Source organism: Pongo abelii, chromosome 3 (genome assembly GCF_028885655.2).
Source record: "Pongo abelii isolate AG06213 chromosome 3, NHGRI_mPonAbe1-v2.0_pri, whole genome shotgun sequence".
NCBI lineage: Eukaryota > Metazoa > Chordata > Mammalia > Primates > Hominidae > Pongo > Pongo abelii.
Genome location: NC_071988.2, coordinates 64,124,943 through 64,141,882, shown reverse-complemented (window position 1 = coordinate 64,141,882; position 16,940 = coordinate 64,124,943). Strand labels below are relative to the sequence as shown.

The window sequence follows — 16,940 nt, the reverse complement described above, 5'->3', positions numbered from 1 at the left end:
GCACGTGTGTATATATACACGGTGAAATACTATTCATCCATTAAAAAGAATGAAATTATGTATTTTGCAGCAATGTGGGTGGAACTAGAGGACATTATCTTAACTGAAACAACTCAGAAATAGAAAGTCAAATACTGCATGCTCTTACTCATAAATGGGAGCCCAATAATTGGTACACTCCAAAGTGTGGGAGGGTGAGAGTGAGGTGAGGGATGAAAAAATAACTTAATGGGTACAATGTACACTATTTGAGTGATGGTTACACTGAAATCTTAGACTTCACTGCTATGCAATATATCCATGTAAAAAAACTGCACTTGTGCTCCTAAAATTTATAAAAATAAAGAAAAAAATGTTATTCTTATATAACCACATTTGCTTACTAATGGGATGTGTGTGCCTGTCAGGCCACAGCACAACTTCTCAGACTTTGGGCTCAGATTGGACACCACAACCCTCATTGCCTGTTCCATATTGATTTTTGCACATTACTTGCATTTTCATCACAGCAACTGCCAAGAATCCAACATTGCAAGGATGTGATAAGATTGAAAGGAATGTAGTTTGATCTAATGTTAAAACTATACATTACCTCAAACTAGTAGTTTACATGGCAGAGGATGAGCATCACTGTGTTTTGTTTTATTTTAAATTTTAAAATATCTCGTGGTGCCCTTGTGAATTTAGTACAGCACCTGGGATACCTCAGCATACAATTTAGGGATCTTAAATCTAATCCCCTGCTACTCATGGGCCAACAACATTGGCATCAATGGGGAACTGATTCTCACCTTATTTCCACTCCCAAAGACTTCCTGAATCAGAATGTGCAGTTTAACAAGCTGCCTAAGAGATTCATGTGTATGTGACAGTTTGAGAAGCATAGTTATAAACCATTACTCATCACCTAATCACATCCTTCTGTTGTAAGATCTCTGATATTATTATACATTTCTAAAATTCTTGCATTATTTAGCCTTTTCTGTGCAACCTTCCCAAGTAGATAGTTATCTAGATGGAAGGCAGAGGTAGTCTTGTGTTTTGAGATTCTCCCAAATGTCCAGCACAGAGCCTTGCATGGAGTAAGAGGCTCAAATATCTGCTGAATGAGTACATCCAGTATCTAGACCTCCCAGCTGTCCTAGGCAGAGTTGTTTATGCAACAAAATTATTGACAAAACCAGATAAAGCCAAGATCCCAAAGACACAAAGAATATTTTTCGTAGGTTTAGAATGAACATGGCATTTTTAGAATGTCAGTTTGATCATGTTAGTCCTTTAAAATGGACACACCACATAATTTGAGTCATGGCAAGAAGAAAATTATATTCTACTGTTTATCTCAATAGGAAGATAATTATGTTTTAGGAACAAGTGTCCAAAAACTACAGTGAAATGACTAAATAAAAATGAAAGCAGAGTATAAATTGTTAAAGGTTAGGTAGACTGCATTTCCTGAAAACATAATGCACTAAGTGTTCCAAAATAATGCTGCCATTTATTAATTGCACTCACGAATCATTTGAATGCCAAGATCTGCATGTGTGCAAAATGTCATGGAAATTGGATTCAATTCTGTTTGAAACAGCTGTCTCTACTACAGCCAAACTGAATGTACCAAGTTCTTGGGAACAAATTTGAAAGGGAAAGGAAGCAGAAATTTGCTTTGTCAGAGGGTTCAGGTTTGCCTGAATGCCACCACTACTCCCCACTTTGATTTTCTCTCCAGAGATTATCTCTCACATTGAACATTCCATTGGCTCATTGAGATGAGGCAACAAGCTAACAGATGCAAGGTCTCTCTGTGATCTCCCTGTAGGCTAACTTGCATTAGTCTTACTAACCACAAACCACCTTTCTCACCCCAATCAGCCACTGCTTAGATGTGGGAAGAGAGAGAGGCAAATTCAGATAGGAGCATAGAACAATGGAATCTTAGAGGCCAATAGCTCAGTCTCATAAACATCCACTCCTCAGCAAGCACTCACAACTACAGCTCTGTAACATATCCCAACTCTTTTTCCCACCACCTCCGTGGCTACCATCATCTCTCACCTGGATTACTGCAGCAGGCTCTTATCTAGTGCCTGCTTCATTTTCACCCCTGCTACAACAGTCCATCTCCACAAGCAACCTTAAAAAATAAAGTAAGACAAAAAGAGACCCCATCCCTACTTGCCTAAAACTGTCCAATGGTCCAAAATTGCTCATGAATATGAGAATAAAATCCAAACCCCTCTCCATAGCCAACCAGACTCACAGGATCCAGCCACTGCCCACCTGTTAGCCCTCACCTCATGTCACTTTCTCTCTCTCATTATGCTTCAGCCATGCTGAGCTTCTTATTCCTGGAATATGCCAACCTCCTTCAGTATTTGGGACCTTGCTCTAGGTAAACACTCCTAGCCTAAATTTTGTATGGATAACTATTTCTCATCACTCAATCTCAGCAAAGCAGGAACCTCATCAGAGTTTTCCTGACTACCACTGTATATAAATATTTTATTTGCAAATATAAATGTTTACTCCCAACAAACTCACATCTCTTTATATGCCTTTCTTCCATTTCTTTTTCTTTATACTCTTACCCTGTCTGAATGTATCCTATTTGTTTGTTTGTCAATGGCAGTTTTATAAATCACGTTCCCTCATAAGAGTGAATGATCAATGTGTTTTATTCATTCCCACACCCCTAGAGCACAGCCTGAACATAATAAGCACGTGCTTGGAAGGCCTTAGGAATTATCTATTCCTGCTCCCTTGTTTTCTGAGAATAATTGAGATCCAGAGAAGCTATTGGTTCGTGATGCAACACACACAGCCAGTTAAGAATGAAGCCAAAGTGAGGGCATGGTCCTGTAGTTTCTAGACAACTGCTATTTCTGCTACACCTTCTTGCTGTTCATTTAAATGAAAATTAATCTTATTTTGAGTAGTTTTTTAAAATTGTTTAAAATAAGTTCAGGTGACTCTGATTCAGGAATGCCCCATCTTTAGGTATGAAAAAAGTTCTGTGAAAGTTCATCATCCACGCCCTTCTGTGCAAAAACTTCTTTAATTCACCAGACTTCCTTAAGGTATTAACATACAAGTTTTTTTAGACTTCAAGGTGGAAAGCGTTTTTTTAAACTTTCTTTTTCCATTATTGAAATAAATCTGTTGACGAAATTAACATATCAGATGGAACAACAAAACTAGAAATAACTAAGATCTCTAAAGATAATTTATTCATTAAATTAGAACTTTTAAATACAGGCAAAAGAGAAAATAACTATTATTAAAATGTTCCAACCAAATTGCTGCTTATCTTACACTATGCTAATTAGTAACAGCACCCAAAATTCACTCTTTCACAATAATCAGAGAAAACTGGAGATTATAGAAAGGCTGTGGGAAGAGGGAGATGGTGGGGTGCTACTAGTTATTAGAAAGGCTCAATAATCACCATTAAGGTTTGAGTTCAAATTCCATCCTTTGGGGTTTGTGCCTGGATTCTGAACACCTTTATCCTCTTCCCGTTACTCTTAGGACAGCCTTTTAATATTTGCATGATAGGTTTCTCATACAATTAAATCCCCTCCGACCCGTTCTCTGCACTGCAGATAGAATGAGTCTAGTAATACACAAGTCATATCAGGTCCTTCTGCTACTTCCAACTCTTCCAAGTCTTTCCATTACCCTTCTGAGAGAAAAAATGCAGACTCCTTAATACGAACTGCCTGTCCCATTGCAGTCCTATCCTGCTCATTTCTCAAGTGTAATCCATCCCCTGTGCTGTCTGCCTCCACCACACTGGGGTCTATTTAGTGCTCACCTGAGAGCCATGGTAGATGCTGACTTCTTTGCTGGATGTGTGTTTTTCTTTTAAATTCTGGAGATAGTACATGCTGTGAATTAAATTGTGTCTTTCTCCAAAAAAGTGTATGCTAAAACCCTAACCCCCTAGTGTGGCTATATTTGGAGACAGGGACTTTAGGAGTGGTCCTAAGGGTGGAGCCCTGATTCAAAGGGATTAGCGTCCTTATTAAAAGATACCAGAGAGACTAACCAGCACACACACTGTCTCTCTCCCCACCCTGCCTCTCTCTTTCATCACACATACACAGATCCTTGAGCACACAGTGAGATGGTGGCCGCCCACAAACCAAGGCAGGAGTCCTGAAAATGAAACCTACATTGCTGGCACCTTGATTTTGAATTTAGCCTCCAGAACTATAAGAAATATATTCTGTTGTTTAAGCCACTCAATCTATGCTATTTTGTTATAGCAGCCCAAACTGACTAAGATATTATACATAATATTAAGATATAATATCACTATAATAATAATCTACTTTATGTGTTTCAGGCATTGTGATAGCCATTTTATATGGGTTATCTTACTTCATCTTCAAGACAACCTTTAATGTGGCTATTCTTGTCTCCATTTTCCAAATAAAACAACTGAAGTTCAGAGAAATTATATTTTTCTTTTAGCCATGATAAGCCTGAAATTGAGAATGGTTAGGTGATATAAATGAAGCACGGCTGCCTTCGGGTGCACTGAGGAGCAGAGACTGTGGCTTGGCTCTATCCGGCTGCGTGTCCTTTGCACTAAGTAGCTACCTGACCCAGTCTTTGCCCTAAAGGGGATTAAACCCTAATGTCCCATGAAGGACTGCTGAAGAACCTTGAGGTGCTTTGCCTGGAAATATGCCATAGCTGCCTCAAGTATCTGAAGGACTTGGAAGAGGGATTAGATTTACTTGGAAGAAGGATTAAATCTATTTTACAAGAATTTAAGTGAGGGCATTTGAATCATTGGCAGGAAGTTTCATAAAACAGCTTTCGCCCTAGTATAAAAAAATTTGTCTAACTGTCCCTAGGGGGAATGGGGTGTCTGGAGACCTAGACCTCTCTTCATGGATGGGTTCAAGAAGGACCTGCAAATTAATTTAAGGGCAGTTATGGAGATGATCCGGCAGCAGGTAGTAGTTGAACCAGGCTGCCTCTAAAGTTCCATCTAGTTCTGGGACTAAATGACACTTGGTTTTCACAACTAATGGACTCTTCATGATCTTATTATTGTTACAATCACTACAGTTGGCAAAACACACAGCTCTAAACCAGCCAGACCAGTTTGGTGAAGATGTGGTTGCATTTTTCAAATATTATTATAACCAGCCCTCATTTTACTGAATGCCTGAGCACTGGTACAAAGCTTTCCCTCTTGTTTAGGAATGAGTCATCCTGCTTGTGAGTTGGTGCAGACCATTACATTCTCCACCTCATTTTATCTTCTTTCCCTGCCTTCCAAAGCCCAAACTAGGATGGTGAACTACAACAAGGCTCAGGGAAGGGAGTTAAACTCCCCAGTTTTCATACTTAATAATCAAAATCACAATTATATCATTTTGTTAAAGGTAGGTAATGGCAATTAGATAAGAAGGAAAGAAAAGGAATATTTCTAGCTTTCTATAATTCACTTTGCCAAGTTGGCAACAGATTCATTCTTTTTCCAGAACTGTTCTGCTTTTCACTATTTTGTCTCACATTGAATTGTACAAATCATCAAGTTCCTGTTCTCTCAATCACCTAAGTGACACTGGATTTTTTTTTTATTTTTTAATTTCAAGCACAGTCCTCAGTAAATTTAATTCGACTAATTTATATTTTTCTTCAAAGCAATAAATACCTTGAGTCCCTACTCTGTGTGAAGATCTATAGTAGTCTTTGTGATACAAAAATGAAAAATTCCTGACCTCTTCACTGGAGGAGAACCTTACAGGATTCTTTTTTTTTGTTTTTCTTTTTATTATTATTATTATTATTATTATACTTTAGGCTCTATGGTACATGTGTGCAACGTGCAGGTAAGTTACACATGTATACATGTGCCATGCTGGTGCGCTGCACCTACTAACTCGTCATCTAGCATTAGGTATATCTCCCAATGCTATCCCTCCCCCCTCCCCCCACCCCACAACAGTCCCCGAAGTGTGATGTTCCCCTTCCTGTGTCCATGTGTTCTCATTGTTCAATTCCCACCTATGAGTGAGAATATGCGGTGTTTGGTTTTTTGTTCTTGCGATAGTTTACTGAGAATCATGATTTCCAATTTCATCCATGTCCCTACAAAGGACACGAACTCATCATTTTTTATGGCTGCATAGTATTCCATGGTGTATATGTGCCACATTTTCTTAATCCAGTCTATCATTGTTGGACATTTGGGTTGGTTCCAAGTCTTTGCTATTGTGAATAATGCCGCAATAAACATACGTGTGCATGTGTCTTTATAGCAGCATGATTTATAGTCCTTTGGATATATACCCAGTAATGGCATGGCTGGGTCAAATGGAATTTCTAGTTCTAGATCCCTGAGGAATCACCACACTGACTTCCACAAGGGTTGAACTAGTTTACAGTCCCACCAACAGTGTAAAAGTGTTCCTATTTCTCCACATCCTCTCCAGCACCTGTTGTTTCCTGACTTTTGAATGATTGCCATTCTAACTGGTGTGAGATGGTATCTCATTGTGGTTTTGATTTGCATTTCTCTGATGGCCAGTGATGGTGAGCATTTTTTCATGTGTTTTTTGGCTGCATAAATGTCTTCTTTTGAGAAGTATCTGTTCATGTCCTTCGCCCACTTTTTGATGGGGTTGTTTGTTTTTTTCTTGTAAATTTGTTGGAGTTCATTGTAGATTCTGGATATTAGCCCTTTGTCAGATGAGTAGGTTGCAAAAATTTTCTCCCATTTTGTAGGTTGCCTGTTCACTCTGATGGTAGTTTCTTTTGCTGTGCAGAAGCTCTTGAGTTTAATTAGATCCCATTTGTCAATTTTGGCTTTTGTTGCCATTGCTTTTGGTGTTTTAGACATGAAGTCCTTGCCCATGCCTGTGTCCTGAATGGTAATGCCTAGGTTTTCTTCTAGGGTTTTTATGGTTTTAGGTCTAACATTTCAGTCTTTAATCCATCTTGAATTGATTTTTGTATAAGGTGTAAGGAAGGGATCCAGTTTCAGCTTTCTACATATGGCTAGCCAGTTTTCCCAGCACCATTTATTAAATAGGGAATCCTTTCCCCATTTCTTGTTTTTCTCAGGTTTGTCAAAGATCAGATAGTTGTAGATATGTGGCATTATTTCTGACGGCTCTGTTCTGTTCCATTGATCTATATCTCTGTTTTGGTACCAGTACCATGCTGTTTTGGTTACTGTAGCCTTGTAGTATAGTTTGAAGTCAGGTAGTGTTATGCCTCCAGCTTTGTTCTTTTGGCTTAGGATTGACTTGGCGATGCAGGCTCTTTTTTGGTTCCATATGAACTTTAAAGTAGTTTTTTCCAATTCTGTGAAGAAAGTCATTGGTAACTTGATGGGGATGGCATTGAATCTGTAAATTACCTTGGGAAGGATGGCCATTTTCACGATATTGATTCTTCCTACCCATGAGCATGGAATGTTCTTCCATTTGTTTGTATCCTCTTTTATTTCCTTGAGCAGTGGTTTGTAGTTCTCCTTGAAGAGGTCCTTCACATCCCTTGTAAGTTGGATTCCTAGGTATTTTATTCTCTTTGAAGCAATTGTGAATGGGAGTTCACTCATGATTTGGCTCTCTGTTTGTCTGTTATTGATGTATAAGAATGCTTGTGATTTTTGTACATTGATTTTGTATCCTGACACTTTGCTGAAGTTGCTTATCAGCTTAAGGAGATTTTGGGCTGAGACAGTGGGGTTTTCTAGATATACTACAATGTCATCTGCAAACAGGGACAATTTGACTTCCTCTTTTCCTACTTGAATACCCTTGATTTCCTTCTCCTGCCTAATTGCCCTGGCCAGAACTTCCAACACTATGTTGAATAGAAGTGGTGAGAGAGGGCATCCCTGTCTTGTGCCAGTTTTCAAAGGGAATGCTTCCAGTTTTTGCCCATTCAGTATGATATTGGCTGTGGGTTTGTCATAAATAGCTCTTATTATTTTGAGATACATCCCATCAATATCTAATTTATTGAGAGTTTTTAGCATGATGCGTTGTTGAATTTTGTCAAAGGCCTTTTCTGCATCTATTGAGATAATCATGTGGTTTTTGTCTTTGGTTCTGTTTATATGCTGGATTACATTTATTGATTTGCGTATATTGAACCAGCCTTGCATCCCAGGGATGAAGCCCACTTGATCATGGTGGATAAGCTTTTTGATGTGCTGCTGGATTCTGTTTGCCAGTATTTTATTGAGGATTTTTGCATCAATGTTCATCAAGAAGATTGGTCTAAAATTCTCTTTTTTTGTTGTGTCTCTGCCAGGCTTTGGTATCAGGATGATGCTGGCCTCATAAAATGAGTTAGGGAGGATTCCCTCTTTTTCTATTGATTGGAACAGTTTCAGAAGGAATGGTACCAGCTCCTCCTTGTACCTCTGGTAGAATTCGGCTGTGAACCCATCTGGTCCTGGACTTTATTTGGTTGGTAAGCTATTGATTATTGCCACAATTTCCGCTCCTGTTATTGGTCTATTCAGAGATTCAACTTCTTCCTGGTTTAGTCTTGGGAGGGTGTATGTGTTGAGGAATTTATCCATTTCTTCTAGATTTTCTAGTTTATTTGCGTAGAGGTGTTTGTAATATTCTTTGATGGTAGTTTGTATTTCTGTGGGATCGGTGGTGATATCCCCTTTATCATTTTTTATTGCATCTATTTGATTCTTCTCTCTTTTTTTCTTTATTAATCTTGCTAGCGGTCTATCAATTTTGTTGATCCTTTCAAAAAACCAGCTCCTGGATTCATTTATTTTTTGAAGGGTTTTTTGTGTCTCTATTTCCTTCAGTTCTGCTCTGATTTTAGTTATTTCTTGCCTTCTGCTAGCTTTTGAATGTGTTTGCTCTTGCTTTTCTAGTTCTTTTAATTGTGATTTTAGGGTGTCAATTTTGGATCTTTCCTGCTTTCTCTTGTGGGCATTTAGTGCTATAAATTTCCCTCTACACACTGCTTTGAATGCATCCCAGAGATTCTGGTATGTTGTGTCTTGGTTCTCGTTGGTTTCAAAGAACATCTTTATTTCTGCCTTCATTTCGTTATGTACCCAGTAGTCATTCAGGAGCAGGTTGTTCAGTTTCCATGTAGTTGAGTGGTTTTGAGTGAGATTCTTAATCCTGAGTTCTAGCTTGATTGCACTGTGATCTGAGAGATAGTTTGTTATAATTTCTGTTCTTTTACATTTATTGAGGAGAGCTTTACTTCCAAGTATATGGTCAATTTTGGAATAGGTGTGGTGTGGTGCTGAAAAAAATGTATATTCTGTTGATTTGGGGTGGAGAGTTCTGTAGATGTCTATTAGGTCTGCTTGGTGCAGAGCTGAGTTCAATTCCTGGGTATCCTTGTTGACTTTCTGTCTCGTTGATCTGTCTAATGTTGACAGTGGGGTGTTAAAGTCTCCCATTATTAATGTGTGGGAGTCTGTCTCTTTGTAGGTCACTCAGGACTTGCTTTATGAATCTGGGTGCTCCTGTATTGGGTGCATATATATTTAGGATAGTTAGCTCTTCTTGTTGAATTAATCCCTTTACCATTATGTAATGGCCTTCTTTGTCTCTTTTGATCTTTGTTGGTTTAAAGTCTGTTTTATCAGAGACTAGGATTGCAACCCCTGCCTTTTTTTGTTTTCCATTTGCTTGGTAGATCTTCTTCCATCCTTTTATTTTGAGCCTATGTGTGTCTCTGCACGTGAGATGGGTTTCCTGAATACAGCACACTGATGGGTCTTGAGTCTTTATCCAATTTTCCAGTCTGTGTCTTTTAATTGGAGCATTTAGTCCATTTACATTTAAAGTTAATATTGTTATGTGTGAATCTGATCCTGTCATTATGATGTTAGCTGATTATTTTGCTTGTTAGTTGATGCAGTCTCTTCCTAGTCTCGATGGTCTTTACATTTCGGTATGATTTTGCAGTGGCTGGTACCAGTTGTGCCTTTCCATGTTTAGCGCTTCCTTCAGGAGCTCTTTTAGGGCAGGCCTGGTGGTGACAAAATCTCTCAGCATTTGCTTGTCTGTAAAGTATTTTATTTCTCCTTCACTTATGAAGCTTAGTTTGGCAGGATATGAAATTCTGGGTTGAAAATTCTTTTCTTTAAGAATGTTGAATATTGGCCCCCACTCTCTTCTGGCTTGTAGGGTTTCTGCCGAGAGATCCGCTGTTAGTCTGATGGGCTTCCGTTTGATGGTAACCCGACCTTTCTCTCTGGCTGCCCTTAACATTTTTTCCTTCATTTCAACTTTGGTGAATCTGACAATTATGTGTCTTGGAGTTGCTCTTCTCGAGGAGTATCTTTGTGGCGTTCTCTGTATTTCCTGAATCTGAATGTTGGCCTGCCTTGCTAGGTTGGGGAAGTTCTCCTGGATAATATCCTGCAGAGTGTTTTCCAACTTGGTTCCATTCTCCCCGTCACTTTCAGGTACACCAATCAGACGTAGATTTGGTCTTTTCACATAGTCCCACATTTCTTGGAGGCTTTGCTCGTTTCTTTTTATTCTTTTTTCTCTAAACTTCCCTTCTCACTTTATTTCATTCATTTCCTCTTCCAGGGCTGATACCCTTTCTTCCATTTGATCACATCGGCTCCTGAGGCTTCTGCATTCTTCATGTAGTTCTCGAGCCTTGGTTTTCAGCTCCATCAGCTCCTTTAAGCACTTCTCTGTATTGGTTATTCTAGTTATACATTCTTCGAAATTTTTTTTCAAAGTTTTCAACTTCTTTGCCTTTGGTTTGAATATCCTCCCGTAGCTCGGAGTAATTTGATCGTCTGAAGCCTTCTTCTCTCACCTCGTCAAAGTCATTCTCCGTCCAGCTTTGTTCCGTTGCTGGTGAGGAACTGCGTTCCTTTGTAGGAGGAGAGGTACTCTGCTTTTTAGAGTTTCCAGTTTTTCTGCTCTGTTTTTTCCCCATCTTTGTGGTTTTATCTACTTTTGGTCTTTGCTGATGGTGATGTACAGATGGGTTTTTGGTGTGGATGTCCTTTCTGTTTGTTAGTTTTCCTTCTAACAGACAGGACCTTCAGCTGCATGTCTGTTGGAGTACCTGGCCGGCCATGTGAGGTGTCAGTCTGCCCCTGCTGGGGGGTGCCTCCCAGTTAGGCTGCTCGGGGGTCAGGGGTCAGGGACCCACTTGAGGAGGCAGTCAGCCCGTTCTCAGATCTCCAGCTGCGTGCTGGGAGAACCACTGCTCTCCTCAAAGCTGTCAGACAGGGACATTTAAGTCTGCAGAGGTTACTGCTGTCTTTTTGTTTGTCTGTGCCCTGCCCCCAGAGGTGGAGCCTACAGAGGCAGGCAGGCCTCCTTGAGCTGTGGTGGGCTCCACCCAGTTCAAGCTTCCAGGCTGCTTTGTTTACCTAAGTGAGCCTGGGCAATGGCGGGCGCCCCTCCCCCAGCCTCACTGCGGACTTGCTGTTTGATCTCAGACTGCTGTGCTAGCAATCAGTGAGACTCCGTGGGCATAGGACCCTCTGAGCCAGGTGTGGGCTATACTCTCCTGGGGCACCGTTTCCTAAGCCCGTTGGAAAAGCACAGTATTCGGGTGGGAGTGGCCCGATTTTCCAGGTGCCGTCTGTCACCCCTTTCTTTGACTAGGAAAGGGAACTCCCTGACCCCTTGCGCTTCCCGAGTGAGGCAATGCCTTGCCCCTGCTTCGGCTGGCGCACGGTGCACTCACCCACTGACCTGCGCCCACTGTCTGGCACTCCCTAGTGAGATGAACACGGTACCTCAGATGGAAATGCAGAAATCACCCGTCTTCTGCGTCACTCGCGCTGGGAGCTGTAGACTGGAGCTGTTCCTATTCGGCCATGTTGGCTCCTCCTCCAAACCTTACAGGATTCTTAAGTTGCAAATTATAAAAACAAAACTTAAATTAGCTGAGGCAAAAAAAAATGTATTGACTAACATGTTCAACTGCAGAAGTGGAGACATGAACTAGACCCCCCGAGCATTTTCCAGATGTTTTCTTCCCATCTTGTTATCTCAGCTTGCCCTGTGTTCTGGCAATTCTCCCCTTGAAGGTGACATCATAACCACCCAGTTGACACCAGGAACTCCAGGTTCCACCTTTCCAGATTCACCACCCAACAGGAAAAGTCTCCTCTACATATTTGCAGGCTAAAAACTAGTAGGGAAGCACTTGACTGCCCCAACATGGGTCACCTGCTAGCAATCACTATGGCTGAAGAGGAAGAGACAGCTATTATTCAAATCTCATATTGGAACAAAGAGTTTTGGCAAGGAGTGAGAGAAGGAGGAACTTTCCTAAAAAGAAGAGGTGGGGTGCTACTCCTTGAATAAAGAATGGCTGCTGGGCAGAGAAAAGACCACAAATCTACCTCAAGTAACTTACTCTTTTATAGGGAAAACAGATATGCAAAAAAAGTAATAATAATGCAATGTTATACATGCTTCAATGGAAGTACATTCAAGAGTTAGGCTGAAGGTTATAAAAACATGAGAAAGGAATTAATTCAGCCTAAGAGTTTAAGTAAAACTATAAAGAGGAGGTAATTTTTGAGTTGTAAAGTTTATGAGAAAATGAGAAAAGATGGGAAATATGCTGAAATTGAGTTGTGCTTGTCCTTGGGTACAGAGGTGAGAAGGATAGATACCATTCAGTGGGCTACAGAGTGAGACTTCAGAACTTTACACAGACTGAGTGGCATAGTGGCATAGTATTGTCTTTAGACTGAGACAAGAGTGATCTTCACTGGAACACAGCCTTTAGGAGACCCAGCTCTGACTCTCTTATACCACACCAATTTCCACAAGGTGAGGAGTCCATAGGGCCAACAGGATATGCCTATCCAGAGCCTATACTCTAGATCACAGTCTGCTTTCTCGACAACTGACATTTTCTGGTGAGAAAATCATAAGCCTGTTTTTGGGGTTTGTAAATTGTGCATTCCTCCACAGGTCCATCCTTTATGCCAAGAGGTGGCTGTTTTTTGGTGGGATTTGGGAAAGAGCTTGGATATGTAGGCTGAACTGTCCACCTATGTGAGGCCCTTTGCAGTGGGACGGCGATTGGGTGGGAAAAGAAGGAGTTGGGCAATGGACTAGAAACCTCCATTTTAACTCTTCTTTGGACCCCACAAATGTTAGGAGTGGGACTGAGATGTACATTATCAGGTAACAGTGTGGGAAATGCCTGGTAGTGGGGAAATGGTGGAAGCAGAAAGGAGCATATGGGTTTGAGAGAAAATTCTGAAGTAGCTTGCTAGGATTTAATGATCAATTGAATGTGAGGCATAAGGAGAGAAAAGAATTTAAAAAGGCTTGAGTTTCTAGCTTAAGTAACTGTGATGCCATAACAAAATGAATAGTATAGGAGGGTAAACAGGAGTGGAGGAAAGATAATATTATGATAAAAATTATTTTCTTGTGACTTCAGTATGAATGTGGATTACCAGTGTTCCTTTGGAGAGATGGCAATAAGAGCCAGAAAAAGTTACGTAATTATTTTAAAATACATATTTAAAACTCTCCTCTCAATCCTAATTTACTTTCATATTTGACCACTCACCTATTCTTTCAACATAATCATGCTTCATTACTTCGAGCTCTGGTTACAAGGGATAGAAAACCAACTCAGTAGCATAAGCATAAGCAAAAATAGGATTTCGTGGCTTACGTAATTTAAAGGTCTAGAAATAATGTTGTTTTCAGATCCAGCTTGGTTCGGGGTTTCAAAGGATGTCATTAGGCCCCAACCTTTTTTATCTCTAGGTTCAATTTCCCTTTGGCTGGATTCCATTCTCCTGATGGCTGCTGAGAACATCAGGCTTATGTCCTCACAGTGCCAATCCTTTAGGAAGAGAAAACACTCCTTTCTCTGTCATTCACAAAACAGGGCAAAATTAACTAGATTGGACCTGACTGGCTAGACTTGTGTCACATGCCCTTTCCTGATCCAATGACTTTCCTGGGGAATGCCATGCTCTAATGGGGCAGGACTGGTCATATGTCTACTCCTGAAGCAAAGAATGGAGTCAACTTCATCTGAAGCACATGCCTGAAAGTAAGGGTGATTGACTAGGGCAATGTTACTAGGAGAATGGGGGAACAGAGCCCAGGCCACGTAAACAACGGATGTCCACTAGACTCACCATAACACTAAGTCTTATTTTTTTAAGTGGATATAATAATTATAAATCTCACTGGGATGTCAGGAAAGTTAACTGTAAAGTAAAATTGACAAACCAACTAGACCTTACAGTCACCTTTAGAACATTCCACCCAACAACAGCAGAACATGCTTTTCTCAAATGCTCATGGAATATTCTCTAGGATAGACTACAAGCTAGGCCATAAAATTCAATAAAACTCAATAAATTTTAATGAATGAAAATAATATGAAGTATGTTCCCGTACTGTGAAGAAATGAAATTAGAAATCAGCATCGAAAGAAATTCGGGAAATATACAAATATGCAGACAGTTCTAAATAACATGTGGATCAAAAATGAAATTAGAAAATACTTTGAGACAAATGAAAATGAAGGCACAGCATGCCAAACTTATGCAATATAACTAAAGCAGTGCTCAAAATGAAATTTATAGATGTAAATACCTCTCTTAAAAATGAAGAAAGATCTTAAACTAATAACCTACCATTTCACTTTCTGATACTGGATAAAGAAAAATAAACTACATTCAAATCAAGCAGAAGGAAGGAAATAATAAATATTACAATGAAAATTAATGAACTAGACAATAGAAAAACAATAGAGAAAAATCAGTATAACCAAAAGCTGATTCTTTGCAAAGGTAAAGAAAACTGGCAAACCATTAGCTAGACTGGCCAAGAAAAAAAGAGAGAAGACTCAAATCACCAGAGTCAGAAATGAAAAAGGAGACATTACTATCAACCTTACAGGATATAAAGGATCATAAATTAATAATATGGACAATTGCCTGACAGTAAATTAGATAAATGAAATGGACAAATTATTAGAAAGATCCAAACTACTGAAGCTGACTCCAAAAAAAAGTAGACAATATGAACAGACCTGTAACAAGTAAAGAAATTAAATTAGTAATCTGCCCACAAAGAAAATTATAGGTCCAGATGTCTTCACTGCTGAATTCTACCAAACATTTAAAGAAGAATTAGTACCAACTTTTTCACAAACTCTGCCAAGAAATAGAAAAGAGACAAACTACACCACTATAAGATCAATATGACTCTAAAATCAAAACCAGACAAAACCATCAGAAGAAAAGAAACTATAGACCAACGTCACTTTTAAATGTGGAAGCAGATATCCTCAATAAAATACTAGCAAACTGAATCCAGAAATATATAGAAAGAATTATACCCCATAATCAAGTGAGATATATTACAGGCAGGCAAGGTTGGTTTAACAAAATAAGTGTAAAACTTACACTCTAAAAACTGCAAAATGTTGTTGAAAGAAGTTAAAGATCTAAATAAATGCAAAAACAACCCATGTTCATGGATTTAAAAATGTAAGATTGTTAAAATGGTAATATTTCCAAACTTACCTACATATTCAATGCAATCCCTATCTGAATCCCAGCTGATTTCTTTGTGGAAATCAACAAGCTGATTTTAAAATTCATATGGAATTGCAAGATACCAAAATAACCAAAACAATTATGAAAAAAAACAAAGACGGGGTCTCAAACTTGCGGATTTCAAAACTTACTACAATGCAATGGTAATCAAGACAGTGTGGTACTGGCATGTAAATCAATGGTATAGAATTGTAAGCTCAAAAATAAACCATGTGTCTATGGCCAACTGAGTTTTGATAATTGTCCCAAGACCATCAAATGGAGAAAGAATAATATTTTCAATAAATGGTGCTGGAACAACTGGATATCCACATTTCAAAAAGAAGTTGGACCCTTATTTCACATGATTAACAGAAATTAATTCAAAATGTATCAAAGACCTAAAAGACCTAAATACAAGAGCTAAATTTTAAAACTCTTAGAATATTGGTGTAAAGCATAATGACTTCAGATTTGTCAATAAGTTCTTAGATATGATATCAAAAGCGTGAGCAACAAAAGAAAAAATACATAAATTGCACTTCATTAAAATTAAAAACTTTTGTGATTCAAGGATCACTACCAAGAAAGTGAAAAGACACAGAATGACAGAATATATTTGCAAATCAAATATCCGATAACAGATGTATCTAGAATACATAAAGAACATGTACAACTCAATAATTAAAAGACAACACAATTTAAAAATTAGAAAATAATCTGAATTAACATTCTTCCAAAGACAATATATAAATGGCCAATAAGCACATAAGATGCTCAACCTCCTTAGTCAACAGGGAATTGCAAATCAAATCTACAATGAAATATTACTTTACATCCACTAGGATGGCTAGAATTAAAAAGTCAGATGATAACAAGTGTTGAAGATCTGGAAAAACAAGAACCTTCCTCCATGGCTAGTGGCAATATAAAGGTGTAGCCACTTTGGAAAATATTTTGACATTCTTCAAGTGGTCCCTATGACCCAGCAATTACACTCCTAGGTATATACACAAGAGAAATGAAAACATGTCCACACATAAACTTGTACACAGATGTTTATAACCAAAAGGTGGGAACAACCCAAATGTCTATCTCTTGATAAGTGCATTAACAAAATGTGGTATATCTAAACAGTGGAATATTATTTGACCATGAAAATGGATGAGGTATTGATACATGCTACAACATGAATTAACCTTGAAAACAGTGTGCTAAGTGAAAGAAGCCTAACACAAAAGACCACATATACATGATTCTATCTAGATTAAATGTCCAAATCTATAAAGACAAAAAATAAAGTAGTTGTTGCTTAGGGCTGGGGGGGGGATGCAAGGACAGGGAGATGATAGCTAAAGGGCACAGGGTTTTTTCAAAAAGTGACAAAAATGCTCTAAAATTGGGTGTT

General features: G+C 38.9%; 1 long non-coding RNA gene across 1 annotated transcript in view; it reads right to left on the bottom strand.

Moving 5' to 3' along the window:
* Positions 1 to 12,044, bottom strand: part of LOC129058993 (uncharacterized) — a 32,705-nt gene extending 20,661 nt beyond the window's left edge. The window contains exon 1 of the long non-coding RNA XR_008524536.2: positions 11,738 to 12,044. This is a non-coding gene — a long non-coding RNA (uncharacterized LOC129058993). The remainder of the gene's footprint in view (positions 1 to 11,737) is intronic.
* Between the last annotated feature and the right edge of the window lie 4,896 nt (positions 12,045 to 16,940).